This window comes from Rhinopithecus roxellana, chromosome 8 (assembly GCF_007565055.1).
Source record: "Rhinopithecus roxellana isolate Shanxi Qingling chromosome 8, ASM756505v1, whole genome shotgun sequence".
Taxonomy (NCBI): Eukaryota; Metazoa; Chordata; class Mammalia; order Primates; family Cercopithecidae; genus Rhinopithecus; species Rhinopithecus roxellana.
This window is the reverse complement of record NC_044556.1, coordinates 99934865-99952251: the sequence shown is the minus strand read 5'-3', so window position 1 is coordinate 99952251 and position 17387 is coordinate 99934865. Positions and strand designations below refer to the sequence as shown.

The window sequence follows — 17387 nt, the reverse complement described above, 5'->3', positions numbered from 1 at the left end:
AGTAGCTAGGATTACAGGCGTGCGCCACCATACCCAGCTAATTTTTGTATTTTTAGTAGAGACGGGGTTTTACCATGTTGGCCAGGCTGGTCGCTAACTCCTGACCTCAAGTGATCCAACTGCCTTGGCCTGCCAAAGTGCTGGGATTACAGGCATGAGCCACCGCTCCTGGCCTGCTGTTCTTTATGAAGCTGCTGTCTTGGCAGCAACGGTCAAGGAAAAGGTCCTATCAGAGAGTGACGAGTTTACTCAGTAGACAGTGAGGCTGGACATTGTGCCGCTGAGGTCTGACCGCATTGGCAGGGCCAGAATTAGATGAGAATTTAAAGAGGCATTCTGCCATTTCGCATCACACTTGCAAGGCCCTGAGATAGATCACCTCTTTAAATTCTGTGTTCTGGGTCCCTCACTAGCCTCCCTCTAGTCCAGGCCCTGCCTATGAGCTTTGAAAAGCTTGGCAACGTCAAGAGAATGAGCAGACAAGCCACGGATAGGGAGAAAACATTTGCAAGACATATCTGATAAATGCTGTTACTCAGAATACAAAAGAACTCTCAAAACTCAACAGAAAACAAAACAAAATCCTATTAAAGATGAGCAAAAGTTTTGAAAAGACACCTCACCAAAGATGCAAAGATGGCATTTGAAGAGAAACTCAACATCATATGTCATTAGGGAAATGCAAATGAAAAGGAGGAGAAACCACTACACACCATTTAGAATGGCCAAAATCCACAACCCTGAGAATACACAAAGCGGGCCAGGACCTGGAGAAACAGACACTCTTGTTCATTGCTATTGGGAATGCAAAATGCAACAGCCACTTTGGAAGACAGTTTGGCAGTTTCTTACAAAACGACACCTCCTCTTCCCATATGCTCCAGCAACTGCACTCCTTGGAATTTTCCTGAGTTGAAAACTTATGTTCACACGAAAACCTGCACACAGATGTTTATAGCAGCTTTATTCATAATTGCCCAAACTCGGAAGCAGCCAAGATGTGTTTCAGTAGGTGAATGGATAAATAAGCAGTGAAACGTCCAGACAATGGAGTAGTATTCAGTACTAAAAAAGAAATGAGCTATCCAGTCATGACACACATAGAAGAGACTTACATATGTATTGCTGAGTGAAAGAAATCAGCCTGAAAAGGTTACATACTATATGACATCCCGCAAAAGGCAGAAGTATGGAGACGGAATAAAGATCAGTGGTTGCTGTGGCGGAGGCAACCCCCGCTCTGAATTTGGAGTCGGGGAGGGATGAGTAGGTGCGGCAGGAAACTCCTCTGTGTGACACCATCATAGTGAGCATGTCATTAGACATCTGTCAAAGCCCGTAGAATGTACAGGGCCAAGAGTGAGCCCTGTTGTAAACTATGGACTTTAGGGGATAATGATGTGTCAGCGTTGGGTCATTGATGGTCACAATGGACCACTCTGGTGCAGGATGTTCATGGGGGGAGGCTGTGCCTGTTTGGGGACAGGAGCTGTATGGGAACTCTGTACTTTCTGCTCACCTTTGCTATGAACCTAAAACTGCTTTAAAAAATAAATTTTGTTGTTGTTGCTGTTGTTGTTGTTGTTTAAAGCCGGGAAGTTTGCAAAAGAAGACTGGGAAAATGGGGAAGAAAAGTACTGTCCCAGGGCAAACGGGGAAAGCCAGAGAAAGGGATATCATTCTTGTGGCTTTGTGACAGGGTCGGCCTGCAAAAGACATCAATCTTCGTTCCCTCCCCCAAGGCCCCAGAGCCCCTTTGCCATGCTGGGGCCCTGACCTGCTTCTTGCAAACCCTTCCTCCTCAGCTTGGCAGCTGCCCGCATCCACCAGCACCTCAGTGTGGGTCCTCAGCAGGCTTTGGTTCCTCCTTGGACCTACAGGTCAGCTGTTCCCCACATTCCAGAAAATCAGCTGTGTGTTGCAGATTTTCCCACAAGCTGCAATTTACCAGCAACCATCTTCTCCCAGCATTCAGGAGCCTGTTTGCAAATAGCACTCCTGGTCAAGTAAATAACCAGTCGGCCAAGTGGCTGGGAGAGGAAAGGGTAGTGGAGCCAAAGACAACAAGGAAAGCTTCTTTGATCTGTCTTGGTGCTAAAACAAAATCTCATAGAAGTAAATGAAATGAGAAGTAAAATTATACACTATGTAAAGCAAAACCTTGATATTTTGGAACAAAGTCATCCTGTTTCTTAAAAAAGTTAATTCTTCAGGAATGTGAAAATGAATGGTTTGCCTGAGGAATGTTTATAGAAAATTCATTCTTCTTGAATAATGCTAGAAGCTGAAATATGACAGCTTTTGTCTTTTCTTCAGTTAAAAAATGAAATGGAAAACTCAAAAGTATAATTTTCCTCTGTCACTTTCTACTTTGTAAAAATAGCCTTTCTATTGAAACAACATCATGTCAAAATGGAATTGGCAGCTGGGCGCGGGGGCTCTCGTCTGCCATCGCAACACTTTGGGAGGTTGAGGCGGATGGGTCACTTGAGGTCAAGAGTTTGAGACTAGCCTGGCCAACATGGTGAAACCCTGTCTCTACTAAAAAAAAAAAATACAAAAATTAGCCAGGCGTGGTGGTGTATACCTGTAATCCTAGCTACTCGGGAGACTGAAGCAGGAGAATCATTTGAATCCAGGAGGCAGAGGTTGCAGTGAGCCAAGATCATGCCACTGCACTCCAGCCTGGGTGACAGGGCAAGACTCCGTCTCAAAAAAAAAAAAAAAAAATGGCCACACAGACTGAACTACTAGATGATCTTCGAAGGGACTGCTAGAGCCACGCTTTTCAGACACGTGCTGTTCACCTGTACTCTGGCCAGGCAAAGGCTTGGAGGGCCCTCTGTCTTCGGCTCACAGCATTTAAACATTGTGGAGTTTTTGTGTTATTGTGATTATTATTTTTAGATGTCCATTCTGTCTCTTTAGTAGAGAATCAGATAGATAATAAAAATAACCATTCTTCCATCAGCTTTTTGCAAGCTGGGAATACAGAGATGTGCATGGAAGAGGAGGTCTTTCTCCTACCCCAGCTGCTGGTTGCTGGGGAGACAGACAGACAGCACGATGAGGGGGGCTGCTGTGGCGGAGGCATCCCCCGCGCTGAATTTAAAAGGAGAAAGTGGTCAGGAAAGCACCCCTGGAGGTCAGAACAGCTGATGCAAGGTATGGGAGTGGAATGGGTGCTCACCAGACAAGAAACGAAGAGCGTTCTCAGCAGAGGGAGTGGCACACAGAGAGCCTCGGATGGAGCAAGCCCACAACAGTCCGTCTCCCCTGCAGAATGCAGCAAAAACACTGGAAAACACATAAACAGCAACTCCCCGAGGACTCAAGAATCACACAAGAGCATGTGGATTGCGGAGGACAGGCAGAAGCCACGAAGTGACCTGTGTGGATGGGAACGTCCCTTACATTTGTTTCCTCCTTATTCTTGCGACTTTGCCCTGAGTGGGCCCAGGAGCAAGGCTGCAGCGGTGGCTAGGCAGGTAGCGAATGTTCTGACGGAAAGCCCACATGGCTGGCCAGAGGAACTGGGGAAAGGGAACCCTGTGATCCTTTTTTTTGTTTTTCTCCTTTCACAGCTTTGCCCCAAGAACGGGGCCCAGTTCAGAGTTGTGCAGTGGTGGCTGCATACAGGCTAAATCTCCAAGATAAACCCTGTCTTTCTGGTCAGGGAAACAGGAAAAGGTGCCCTTTTGAACTGGAGGGTGTGGCAGAAACCCTGGAGAGGAGAGAGTGGGAGAAGTGGATCATCTCATTCTTTTTTTTTTTTCTTGAGACGGAGCCTCGCTCTGTTGCCCAGGATGGAGTGCAGTTGCACAATCTCGGCTCACTGCAACTTCTGCCTCCCGGGTTCAAGCCATTCTCCTGCCTCAACCTCCCGAGTAGCTGGGATTACAGGCATGCACCACCACGCCCGGCTAATTTTTTTTTCTTTTTTTTTTTTGAGATGGAAGTTTCACTCTGTTACCAGGCTGGAGTGCAATGGTGCAATCTTGGCTCACTGCCACCTCTGCCTCCTAGGTTCAAGCGATTCTTCTGCCTCAGCCTCCTGAGTAGCTGGGATTGCAGGCACCAGCCACCACACCTGGCTAATTTTTGTATTTTTAGTAGAGACAGGGTTTCACTATGTTGGCCAGGCTGGTCTCGAACTGCTGACCTCAAGTGATCCACCAGCCACGGCTTCCCAAAGTGCTGGGTGAGCCACCTGACCTCAGGTGAGCCACAGCGCCTGGCCGAATTTTTGCATTTTTAGTAGAGACGGGGTTTTACCCTGTTGGCCCAGCTGGTCTCAAACTCCCGGCCTCAAGTGATCTGCCCACCTCAGCCTCCCAAAATGCTGGGATTACAGGCGCGAGCCCAGCCTCATCTAACTCTTTCTATGAACCACAGAAGTTCCAGCCTCACCCCTTAACTGCACATGCTTAGGACAGCAGGAAAATAACATAGCAAAGGCTTTGAGAACAGAATTAGGATTCATACCACTGCTCACGTCTCTTGGAGTTGCAAAGACTAAAAATTAAGCTGAGATCAGAATCTAACCTCACCTTATCTAACACCACACTTCTAAATAGCCCATGGGTCAAAAAGGAAATCAAAAGAGAAATTAGAAAATATTTTGAATTTATGTAAAAATGGATGGGACTCAGTGATTAAAGGGAAATTTGTACCATTAAATGCTGATTTTGTTCCATTTCATTTTTTATAGAATATAGCTTTATTTATAGAATCTTACCAATCATTTACAGGCCACATAAGTTAATTTTATTTTCTAATTCCTTTTCATAACAGCTGAGTTATTTTTTAAAACAATGTGCTGGAGGCCGAGTGCAGTGCTCATATCTGTAATCCCAGCATTCTGGGAGGCCAAAGTGGGAGGATCACTTGAGCCTTGGAGTTCGAGACTAGCCTGGGCAACATGGCAAAACCCCATCTCTACTAAAAATACAAAAATTAGCCAGATGCGATGGTGCACGCCTGTAGTCCCAGCTATTCAGGAGGCTGAGGCAGGAGGCACACTTAAGCCCCGGAGGTCGAGGCTGCAGTGAGCCGTGATCATGCCTTTGCACTCCAGCCTGGGTGACAGAGCAAACCCTGTCTCCAAAAAAAAAAAAAAAAAAAAAAAAAAAAAATGTCGCAGTGGAATTGCAGACCTGCAAAGGGAAATAGGAACAATAAAATCCTAACTTCTCACACAAATATCAGACAACTTTTTTTTTGCCGGGTGCAGTGGCTCACTCCTGTAATCCCAGCACGTTGGGAGACTGAGGCGGGCAGATCACTTGAGGTCAGGAGTTTGAGACCAGCCTGGCCAAAATGGTGAAACTCCATCTCTACTAGAAGTACAAAAAAAAATTAGCCAGGTGTGGTGGCACACACCTGTAGTCCCAGCCACTCAGGAGGCTGAGGTGGGAGGATCACTTAAACCCAGGAGACAGAGGCTGCAGTGAGCCAAGATTGCACCACTGCACTCCAGCCTGGGTGACAGCGCAAGACTCTGTCTCAAAAAAAAGAAAAAAAACATATATATAGACTTCTTTTTTTAGCTAATCCCCAGCATATTACCATCTTGTCAGAAGGGGGCTTACTAAGACCAGGTCTTAGGTGACCCAAACAGAGCCTCCTTTTTTAAACCCAAGGTGACAGACCAATGAGGAATAAGCCCCCCAAATTAACACTAGACACAAAATACCTGTAGGAGCAAGGACAGGGGCAGCCTGCCTGCCAGTGACTAGGTGAGAAGGAGCAGACACCTGGTGCTGGCTTACTATTCCTGCATGTGACGTGTACTTTCCTTGCTAACATTAACTGGGGCTGGTCCATCCAGAAGGAGGTTGAAGCTACTAATGCCAGGGGTGAAAAGTCTTTAGAACAACCGGCAACTCCTTAGACTTCTACATGTACAAAAGCTTAAAACAGCGCATTCAACACCCAGAACCAACTCATGAGGCTAAGCTGTTGCCAACGGCAGCTTACAATCAGCAGATGATAAGTGTCTCCAGCCCCAAGTTCTGACTAGGACTGACCTCTGCACCAAAAGAGTTTTGTTTTGTTTGGTTTGGTTTTGTTTTGTTGAGATGGAGTTTCACTCTTGTTGCCCAGGCTGGAATGCAATGGCGTGATCTCAGCCCACCACAACTTCCACCTCCCAGGTTCAAGCGATTCTCCTGCCTCAGCCACCCAAGTAGCTGGGATTATAGGCATGTGCCACCACACCCGGACTAATTGCTTATATTTTTAGTAGAGACAGGGTTTCTCCATGTCGGTCAGGCTGGTCTCGAACTCCCGACCTCAGGTGACCCACCTCAACCTCTCAAAGTGTTGGGATTACAGGCGTGAGCTACCGTGCCCGACCTTCAACAAGAGTTTTAAAAGGATTAAGGTAGCTGTCTATGAAAGGAAATTTCTTAATATAGGTGTGCACAAAAAGAGAAAGCACCTATTATTTCATATTTTATTATTCAACTTGTTAAAGGTTATATTTTTGAACTCCTCTCCTAAACAAGAAACCTGCTAACTCTAATTTTGTGTTCTCCAAAACAAAAGGTATTATTTTAAAGGTAATAACAAGATCTATAGGGAATGCTAAAATTACGCACTTAATGCATCAATGTGAGTTAGGGAAAGCAAAATCTTCCAGAGTCTTAAACTTTGAGTGTTATTTTCTGGTAGCTCCTGAAAGCAATTTGAGAAAAATACAACAGAAAAGATGAAGAATTGTTTTATAACAACAATAATAAAGATATTATAAAAAGTTAGATTCCAACATTCAAGGAATTGGTTCTTTGGTTAACCTGGACCATAATACTATCAGGAGTCAGTCCTGATATTTCATCTAGAATCCCAATCACTGAAGTTTTCCTCCCTCTTCAGCCTGTTCTCAAATCTTTTGAAGTTAACAGGCAAGATAAGGAGAGAAACTTGTATCACCAGCAGTTTCCTTGCTCATGCTCTTTTCAAGAATATCCCTGGTTTGAGAGATGTCTCCCAAGAAGGGAAAACAAAACTTTTGCTTTTTTGTTTTTTTCGCTGAGAGAGTCTTGCTCTGTCACCTAGGCTGGAGTACAGCGGCGCTATCTTGGGTCACTGCAGCCTCGACTTCCCAGGCTCAAGTGATCCTCCCACCTCAGCCCCCCAAGTAGCTGGGACTGCAGGCGCACACCACCACACCCAGCAAATTTTTTTTTTTTTTTTTTTTTTTGGGACAGTGTTTTGCAATGTTTCCCAGGGTAGTCTTTAACTCCTGAGCCCAAGTGATCCTCCCACCTCAGCCTCCCAAAGCACTGGGATTACAGGCGTGAGTTACCACACCCAGCTGATGCTGATTTTAATGACTAAGAGTGGACAGTTTTTCTAAGAAGATTAAGAACTCACTGGCGGCGTGCAGTGGCCCATGCGTGTAATCCCAACACTTTGGGAAGCCAAAGTGGGAGGATCACTTGGACTCGGGAGTTCAAGACCAGACTGGCCAACATGGTGAAACACCGTCTCTCCTAAAAATACAAAAATCAGCCAGGTGTGGTGGCACATGCCTGTAATCCCAGCTACTCGGGAGGCTGAGGCAGAAGAATTGCTTGAAGCCAGGAGGCAGAGGTTGCAGTGAGCCGAGATCACGCCACTGCACTCCAGCCTGGGTGACAGAGTGAGACTCTGTCAAAAAGAAAAAAAAAAAGATTAAAAACTTAGACAATGGCAATGAAGCAGTACTCTTATGCACACGAATCAGTTTGTGAACACAGCCCTTGGGCTGCAACTGTGGGCACCACTGAGAAAGGCTTCTGGAGAGGCTGGCTCCCCAAAGTGGCTAAAGAATCTCACATTATCCATATGATAGTAATAAATCGATTCACCCAGTGAACCCTGCAGATGAGCTTTCCTTGAAGTCAGGGTTCTGAGGCAAGGGCTCCAGAGTGCCTGAGGCTGGCCCACGATTTTACAGACAAGTGTATCCGTCCATTTTCTGGGCAGAATTAGAGCAATTCATATTCATATTCAATTCAACATAGGATTCAACCTTTTTTTTTTTTTGCAAGGGAGAAAGCAGTAACCCAGACAGATGGTTGAAAGCCCATCTGTAGCGTAATCATTAGGGCCGCCATTCTGCAAACAGCTGTAGTGCCCCAAACTAAGTTTGTGACCTTACATTTCAGAGACCCCTGTTATTCATGCTTTTATTTACAGAAGTTGCGAATCCTAAATTTTGCTTGCACTGATTCCATTTCTGATTACCCTTGTTCAAGCAGAGCATAAACTGCATTCCAGTTCTACCAGTCAGCTTGCCACTGTGCAGACATCTCCACTAGGGGAGGATAGTTGTGTGGTCTCCTTTCTAACAGAGACGTCTGAAATATGCTCAGAATGTGTTTCTAGGGAGGCAGCTCCCAAGTCTTTTCTTTTTTTTTTTAGACAGAGACAGAGTCTCACTCTGTCGCCCAGGGTTGAGTGTGGTGGCACGATCTCAGCTCACTGCAACCTCCGCCTCACGGATTCAAAAGATTCTCATGCCTCAGCCTCCCAAATAGCTGTAACTACAGGTGCACACCAACACACCTGGCTAATTTTTGTATTTTTGGTAGAGACAGAGTTTCACCATGTTGGTCAGGCTGGTCTTGAACTCCTGGCCTCAGGTGATCCGCACACCTCAGCCTCCCAAAGTGCTGGGATTACAGGCGTGAGCCACTGCAAGTCTCCTAGAAGACAGGAGTTGGGAAGGGAAGTGGGAATCAGAGCAAAACATTGTTTCCTTGTAGACTCTCTGACCCTCCATTCTGTCAGTGTTGACTTGAAAGAGGAGGTCCAGGCAGCTACATAACCTCCACATTATCTCACCTGGACAGCCAGGAAGCACCAGGCACTGCCTCCAGATTAATACCCAGCAGTCCACTCGGAGCAGATGAGCATCATGACAAGACACAGAGCATCCGTTCCACTTCCTCTCCCACTCCAGATGAGCCCTGCCTTCCCTCTCACCCTGTCATCTGTTCTCACTTCCGGTTCTCTCTGAGAGAAGTAATAGGCAACTGAGCAGACTTCGAAAAAATAAGAGGGATTCCTGCATCTTCTCTGTAAGAAGAGGTGAACCTGTTTCAAAACTGGCCAGCCGGAGGTCCAGGATGTCCAGCCGGTGTCATGGGCCCTGAACTATGGATTCACCTCTCGATATTTCTAACCAAGTTATAACCACTGGCTCTATTTTTTGCATTGTCAGGTAAAGGATTCAAAATCTTTTGGCACTGGGCAGGGCGCAGTGGCTCATGCCTGTAATGGCAGCCCTTTGGGAGGCTGAGACAGATGGATCACCAGAGGTCAGGAGTTCAAGACCAGCCTGGCCAACATGGTGAAACCCCGTCTCTACTAAAAAAAAAAAAAAAATTACAAAAATTAGCCAGGCGTGGTGGTGGGTGCCTGCAATCCCAGCTACTGGGAAGGCTGAGGCAGGAGAATCGCTTGAACCTGGAAGGTGGAGGTTTCAGTGAGTTGAGATTGTGCCACTGCACTCCAGCCTGGTGACAAAGCAAATCTCCATCTCAAAAACAAAACAAACAAACAAACAAAACACAAAAATCTTTCAGCACTGGTTCCAAGGGAAAGAAGCCAGGTTAATCAGAGAAAAAGTTAGGTTTGTCTTGTAAGCTGCATTCAGGTTCCAGAGTAACAGAGAGAAAAGAGGGTGAAGAGAGGGTTAGAGGTACTACCTGGAGACTTGTTGCCAGGGACGCTTCTTCCTAGGATAGAGCATTTTAAACACCGCTGACATCTGAAGGCAGGAATATGGTCTGTGTAAGTTATGTGTAAGGCAGGAATATGGTCTGTGTAAGTTTAATGGAACAACCTCTTTTATGGTGCTTTGTGGATACCGAGTCCTCAGACCAGGGATCAGGCAGCCCAGGGCCCGACTTCCCATCCCACAGGCTCCTAGCAGGGCCCTACCCAATCTGGATCTGTCCTGAATACATCATGAAGACCAGCATGATGATGAATCTGGCCAAGAGGCCCAGGTTCTGAATGACAAAGGGGATGGGGATGCTGCCCTTCATTCCATCCTCTTGGCAGACCTCATTCATCTCAGGGAACATATTAGCCAGAGCAATATTCAAGAACATTCCTCTAACCAGCACGAAAATCCATTTGGCAGAGAAGTGGCTGCTGGCCAGGATGCCAAAGGCCAGACCCACATAGCAGCAGGTGGAAGGAGGTTGAAGAAGATAGCTTGCCGGATGGTCCTCCTAGTGCTAAGCAGGATGACAAAGTCACGTGGGAACTCCTCAGGGAAGATAGCCATCAGGTGCCGAAGCGTTGGAGCACAGACACGGTGAAGGAGGCGCCAATGGCCAGGCTGCTGAGGACATTGTGGAGGCTGTTATTCAGGGTGATCACCCAGGCCAGAGTGCTGATAAAGTCGTGGAAACCTTTCAGCTCCAGCAGGCACTCTGGGGAGCCTGCAGGGCCAGCACAGAGAATGAGCCCACCACGACCTTCCCATCCATCATGGACCGCTTGCCATCCAGTTCGCTGTTGCAGTGCTGAGGGGTCCCGTGGTCCAGGTCCCCATACCGCCGCTTCTCCATCACCCCCTCCTCCTGGTGCTTCGTGGAAGGAAGCCTCTCAGAGGCGTAATGGCTGTGTCTATGTGATGTTCATTTTCCTGTTTGAGAAACGTCTTCAAGATCTCCAAAAAATAAAAATAAAAGCCCCCAAACACCACTGCAGACTTGGAGACATAATCATCTTCCAGAGGGTTGAAACCAAAAGCCCCAGGAATGAGGTGGGAGAGGACGTTGGACTAGAGGGTTCCAATCGCCAGAGCTATGACATGGAGCGGCAGCCTCCTTCTGTAAAAGGCCTTCCTGAAGGCACCACGATGGTGTCCACGAGGGAGCAGAGGGAGATGACAGTCACACAGAGGAGATCGTATCCCCACACTTCAACTGCACTAGATGGCCATCCCAGCATTGAGCAGCGTGACAGAGAATCCTTTTTCTTGCCTTTTCCAGCATCTAGAGGCTGCACACTCCCCTTCACTTGTGGCTCCCTTCCACCTTCAAAGCCAGCAGTGTAGCATCCTCAAATCTCTCTCTGACTCTGACACTGACTCTCCTGTTCCCCCTTTCACTTACAAGGCCTTTCGTGATTACATTGGTTCCACCAGGATAATCCATGATAATGGTCACGCAGAGGAGACCGTATCCCCACACTTCAGTTGTGCTCAGCCTTCCCTCTTCAGTCTATGCATTCTCCTCATTCTCCAGGTTAACAGAGGTGCAGGCTGGGAATCTAGCTTCTGGAGAATGGCGGCAGAACTCCTGGAGCTCACTCCTCCCAATCCATGACTGCCACTGAAATTGTGGGCAGCAAAGAGGTCTCCAGAACTAAAGCACATCAAGAGGTTCCTCTGTCCGTGCATGGGCCGAGTGGCCTTATCCTGCCTCACTCCAACATCCAGGTAGTTGAGCAGGGTGAGTCTGCTCCCAGCCCACTGCCACATCCAGGTTCAGCTGCTGCATTTATCCCACAGGAAAGAGGTAGCACTGATAGCGTGCACCCCTGTGGGTGAAGCATGATCCTCAGGAGCATAAGCTGAGCAGGGCCAGTAGGAGGCAGCTATGGAAGGCTTGGTACAGCAGCTTCATGGTCACCAAATAAGCCTGGCACTCAAGGGGACAGCAGCCACCCCCATGCAGCCTCACCTGCAGGGCCTCAGGGTGGCTGACTACGGCAGAAGCAGCTCAGTCCATACGTCCGCACAGGCACCCATTTGCCCAAACTCCGATCCCTGTGTCAGGCAAAAATGTTTACTTTAGAAAAAAAGAAAGGTCTCTCTAATCATTGACCTCAGTTTTTGCTTTAATAAACTAAAGAGAGAGAGAGAGAGATTCAAAAGAAGCAGAGAAAGGAAATAATAAAGATAGAATAATAGAGCAGAAATCAGTAAAATTGAGGACAGAAAAAAAAGTCAGTGAAACCAAAAGCTGTTTTTGTGAAAAGATTCATAAAAATAAATCTCTAGCCAGACCATCCAAGAAAAAAAAACACACAAATTACTAATATCAGAAATGAAAGAGGGAACATCACTACACACCCTACATACATAAAAAGGATAATATTACGAAGAATGTTATGCCCATAAATTCAACAGCTGAGATGAAATGGATAAATTCTATGGAAAACACAAACAACCAAAGATCACATAGAAGAAATGGAGAATCTAGGCCAGGCACAGTGGCTCACACCTGTAATTCCAACACTTTGGAAGGCTGAGGCAGGCAGATCACTTGAGCTCAGGAGTTTGGGTAATATGATGAAGCACAGTCTGTACAATAAATACAAAACTTAGGCATAGTGACTCGCACCTGTGGTCCCAGCTACTCAGGAGGCTGAGGTGGGAGGATCACTTGAACCCAGGAGGTGACGGTTGCAGTAAGTTAAGATTGCACCACTGCACTCCTGCCTGGATGACAGAGGGAGACCCTGTCTCAAACAAAACAAAACAAAAACAGAAGAAGAAGAAGAAATGGAGAATCTAAATAGTCCTATATCTACTAACAAAAGGGAATTTGTAGTTAAAAACCTTTTAGCAAAGAAAACACCTAGTCCCACCTGGCTTCATTGGTGAATTTTACCAAACATTTAAGGAAGAAATGATACAAATTTAATCCAAACTTTCCCAGATAATTAGAAAATGAGGAGATACATATCAACTCATTTTTTGAAGTCAGAATTATCCTAATACAAAAACCCAACAAAAGCATTGTAAGAAAACTGCAGATCAATGTTCCTCATGAACACAGACACAGAAATCCTCGAAAAATATTAACAAACTGGACTCAGTTGTGTGTAAAAAGGTACATTGTGACAACATGGGGGTTTATCTTACAAAAGAAAGGCGAGGAAATAGGAGGCACATAAGTTTGGGGAACTACAGGAGTTCTATGTGCATGAAACAGGATGAAAGATGGGGAGAGCCAGACATGAGGCTGGAGAAGGAGCAAGAGGCCAGCCTTGTATGTCAGGACTGCTTGAAAGGTTCACAAACCTTTTTCCTCTACTGCATGAGAACCCAACCTTGGCAACCACCTAGCTCTGTTACCATGTATTGCTGCTGTAACAAATTACCACATACTTAGTGACTTAACACCAGTTTATTATATTACAGTTCTAGAGGTCAGAAGTCCAAAATGGATCTCAGTGGGCTAAAACCAAGATGTTGGCAGAGCTGTGTTTCTTCAGGAAACACCAGGAGGAAATCCTTCTTGCCTTTTCCAGCTTCTAGAGGCTGGACACTTCCCTTCACTCGTGGCCCTGTTCCACCTTCAAAGCCAGCAGTGTAGCATCTTCATCTCTCTCTCTCTGACTGACACCGACTCTCCTGCCTCCCTCTTTCACTTACAAGGCCCCTTGTGATTGCATAGGGTCCACTAGGATAATCCATGATAACCTGCCTGTCTTAAGGCCAGCTAGTTAGCAACCTTAATTAATTGCATCTGCAACCTAAAACCCCCATTATCATGTAACATAACATGTTCACAGGTTCTGGGGAGTGGGACACAGATAACTTTGGAAAGCCATTATTCTGCCTGCCTCACCTTGTAAACCAGTTAAGATGCTACATGTCAACTACATTGCCAGGCAACATTGCTTACGGTAAAAATGGCCCCTGACTGGTGAATTACATATGGACTGGGAGTAGCTAGGAATGGAATTTAAATATCTGATGTAGACACCATGCTTGGAACTTCTCAGCATTTTGGTGACTGCTATGGTCTGAATGTTTGTGACCCGCCCCCAAAAAAATTCTGTGTTGAAACCTAATCCCCAGTGCAGTAGCACTGGGGCTTTAGGAGGTGATTAGATCATGGGGGCAACGCCCTCACAAATGGGATTTGTGCCCTTATAAAAGAAGCCTGAGGAGCTTTTTTGCCCCTTCCCCCATGTGAGGACACAGTGAGAGGTGAACAGTCTGCCACCCAGAAATGGACCGTCATCACCACTTGACCATGCTGGCACACTGAGCCTGAATTTCTAAGCTCAGGGAACTGTGAGAATACATTTTTGTGGTTTAAAAGCTACCCAGGACAGGCATGATGGCTCATGTCTGTGATCCAAGCACTTTGAGAGGCCAAGGTGGGTGAATCGCTTGAGCCCAGGGGTTCAAGACCAGGCTGGGTAACACAGCGAAACCCCACCTTTACTAAAAATACAAAATTTAGCCAGGCGCAGTGGCGTGCACCTGTAGTTCCAGATGCTTGGGAGGCTGGGGCAGGAGGATCACTTCAGCCTGGGAAGTCAAGGCTGTAGTCAGTCACAATTGTGCCACTGCACTCCAGCCTGGGTGACAGTGAGACCCCGTCTCAGAAAAACCTACCCAATTTATGGTATTCTGTTGTAGCAGTCCAGGTGAACCAAGGCAGTGATACTTGTGAAAGGCACATCCCCTGCGAACTGTTACAAGAGATACTGTCCCTGTGGTGAGCATCTTCCCACGCGGACCCTGCCCCTCCCTGTGAAGGCCCCATCTGCTTGCACTATGACCATCACATGGGGCTAAGATAACTCCTGGATGTTACATACTCTGCTGTGAGAACTTCTCCAGGACTCCTCACGCAAGGCAGCCTGGCGCTGTTCTGCTGGCAAGCCGGGGCCTCTGTCCCTGTCCTTCTGAACAGATCAGAGCACATTCTGTCATCGTCTTGTGAGTCTGAATGTCTAGTCAATCTTCGACATCATCCTGGGCTAAAGAGGGGCTGTCTTCCATCTAACAACCAACGAGGCACCAACCCTTATATTTGTAAATACTTCATTTTCTTTTTCTATCTCTCTCTCTCCTTTTTTTTTTTTTTTTTTTTTGAGACAAAGTCTCACTCTGTCGCCCAGGCTGGAGTCCAGTGGCACAATCTCAGCTCATTGTAACCTCAACCTCCCAGGCTCAAGTGATTCTCATGCCTCAGCTTCCTGAGTATCTGGGACTACAGGCGTGCGCCACCATACCTGACTAATTTTATTTATTTTGTATTGAGACGAGGTCATACTATGTTGCCTAGGTTGCTCTTAAACTCCTGGACTCAAGCAATCCTCCCACCTCAACCTCCCAAAGTGCTGGGATTACAGGCAAGAGCCACCACACCTGGCCAATACTTCATCTTGTTATCACCTCTTCATATATACTGGCAATGCTCAGGCAACCTCAGTTGAAACTGAGACCCAGAATGGTTGGTAATTTGCCCACATTTGCCCAGAAAGTTAGTGGGCTCTTCCCCCTTCTCAAATATGCTAAAAAACAACCCACCTGCTTGGCAACATTGTCTAATGCGAAGTTGGGATTAGTGCCCAGTTCTTCAAAAGATCTTTATGGACCCTAAGTCACAGATATACATCCAACCAATGAACAAATCTACTCACTGACTTCCTGCTGGTGCTGGGCACTACATATTCAAGAATCTCTGTCCAGGGAGGACGCAATGGCTCACACCTATAATCCCAGCACATTGGTAGGCCAAGTGGTAGGCCATGTGGTGCTGGGCACTACATATTCAAGAATCTCTGTCCAGGGAGGACGCAATGGCTCACACCTATAATCCCAGCACATTGGAGGCCCAAGTGGGAGGCCAAGTCTGAGCCCAGGAGTTCCAGACCACCCAGGGCAACATAGCAAGACCCTGTCCTACAAAAAAATGAAAAATGATAAAAATTAGTCCAGCATGGTGGCACACACCTGTAGTCCCAGCTACTCAGGAGACTGAGGTGGGAGGATCACTTAAGCCCAGGAAATCGAGGCTGCAGTGAGCCATGATGGTATGATGGTGCCACTTCACTCTAGCCTGGGTGACACAGTGAAACCCTGTTTTAAAAAAAAGAGAGAGAGAGATAATCTCTGCCCTGTGGGTAACTGCATTTTATCTTTCTTGCAGTTCTTCTTTTTTTTTTTTTTTTTTTTTTGAGACAAATTCTCACTCTGCCGCCAAGGCTGGAGTGTAGTGGCGCTATTTCAGCTCACTGCAAACTACACCTTCCAGGTTCAAGTGATTCTCCTGCCTCAGCCTCCCGAGTAGCTGGGACTACAGGCATGGGCCACCACACCTAGCTAATTTTTGTATTTTTTTTTTTTTAGTAGAGATGGGGTTTCACCATGTTAACCAGGCTAGTCTTAAACTCCTAACCTCAGGTGATCTGCCCTCCTCAGCCTCCCAAAGTGTTGGGATTACAGGCGTGAGCCACCGCGCCTGGCCTCTTGCAGTGCTTTTTTATCTTGACAGAGACACATGGCCAGGGTGAGAGAAAGAGGAAACCAGCAGTTTGATAGGAATTTGAAACAGGAGGCTTATTCTAGCACCTTGAATTGGCAACAGTAGGAAAGCCAGAAATTAGTCAAAGATGATCAAGACATTCGAGAAAGACACAGGAACCAGCTTGAAGGGGCTCCCACTGGCCAAATCCAGGACAATTTATGCACCAAAATAAATACTGACAGTAATGAATTGTAGCCTACTGAATAAAACAGAAAACCCTGAGTGCCTCCTAATAGCAGCCAATAATTGGATATATTGAAAGTTTGGTAAGGAACAAGTTTAGACAGTTTCAAGGTATCTTTCCACAAATTCTTATTCACTACAAAAATAAAAAGTAACTCTACAGCGAAGAAACTTGGTAGACACCACCTTAATCACATGATGACAATGAACATCATTAATGGGACAAGGTGACATCTTGGGCTACTGGATAGGATGCAATGAGAAGAATGCAGTTTGTCTTCTGTGATATTCCTGCCAAAGGATAATACCTGCATCTAATGAGGAGACAGAAAAGAAGCCCAAATTGAGGGGTGTTCTACAAAATAACGGCCGCCATCTTGGAAGGTGCTGTGGGTCATCAAAGTCAAGGAAGGGCTGGAGGGAGCTAAAGAGACATAAGAACTACATGGGGCGTGTGATTCTCAGCTGAATTCTACTGCTATGAAGGGCATTCCTGGTACATTTGATGAAACCTGAATAGGGTTAGAGGGTTACATGATGGTAACGTATCAATGATAGTTTCCTGACTTTGATGGCTGTATCATGGTTACGTAAGAGAATGTCTTTCTGTGTAGGAAATAAAAAACATTCAGGGCTGACAGGGAGTTAGGTTGATATCTCCCATTCAAGTGGTTCAAGAAACATTTTTTTTTTCTTTTTTGAGACAGGGTCTCGCTCTGTCATTCAGGCTGGAGTGCAATGGCGTGATCTCGGCTCACTGTCGCCTCCGCCTCCGCCTCCTGGTTCAAGCAATTCTCATGCCTCAGCCTCCCGAGTAGCCAGGACTACAAGTGTGTGCCACCACGCCCGGCTAATTTTTTTCTAGAGATGGGGTTTCACCATGTTGTCCAGGCTAGTCTCGAACTCCTGAGCTCAAGT

The 17387-nt window shown here is 46.4% G+C and overlaps 1 protein-coding gene and 1 pseudogene across 2 annotated transcripts in view; one reads left to right on the top strand and one right to left on the bottom strand.

The window, feature by feature from the left end:
* The window catches only part of GNG4 (G protein subunit gamma 4), a 101904-nt gene that overhangs the window by 25758 nt on the left and 58759 nt on the right, over positions 1–17387 (top strand). The window lies entirely within an intron of this gene.
* On the bottom strand, positions 9930–11633 carry LOC104679214 (annotated as a pseudogene).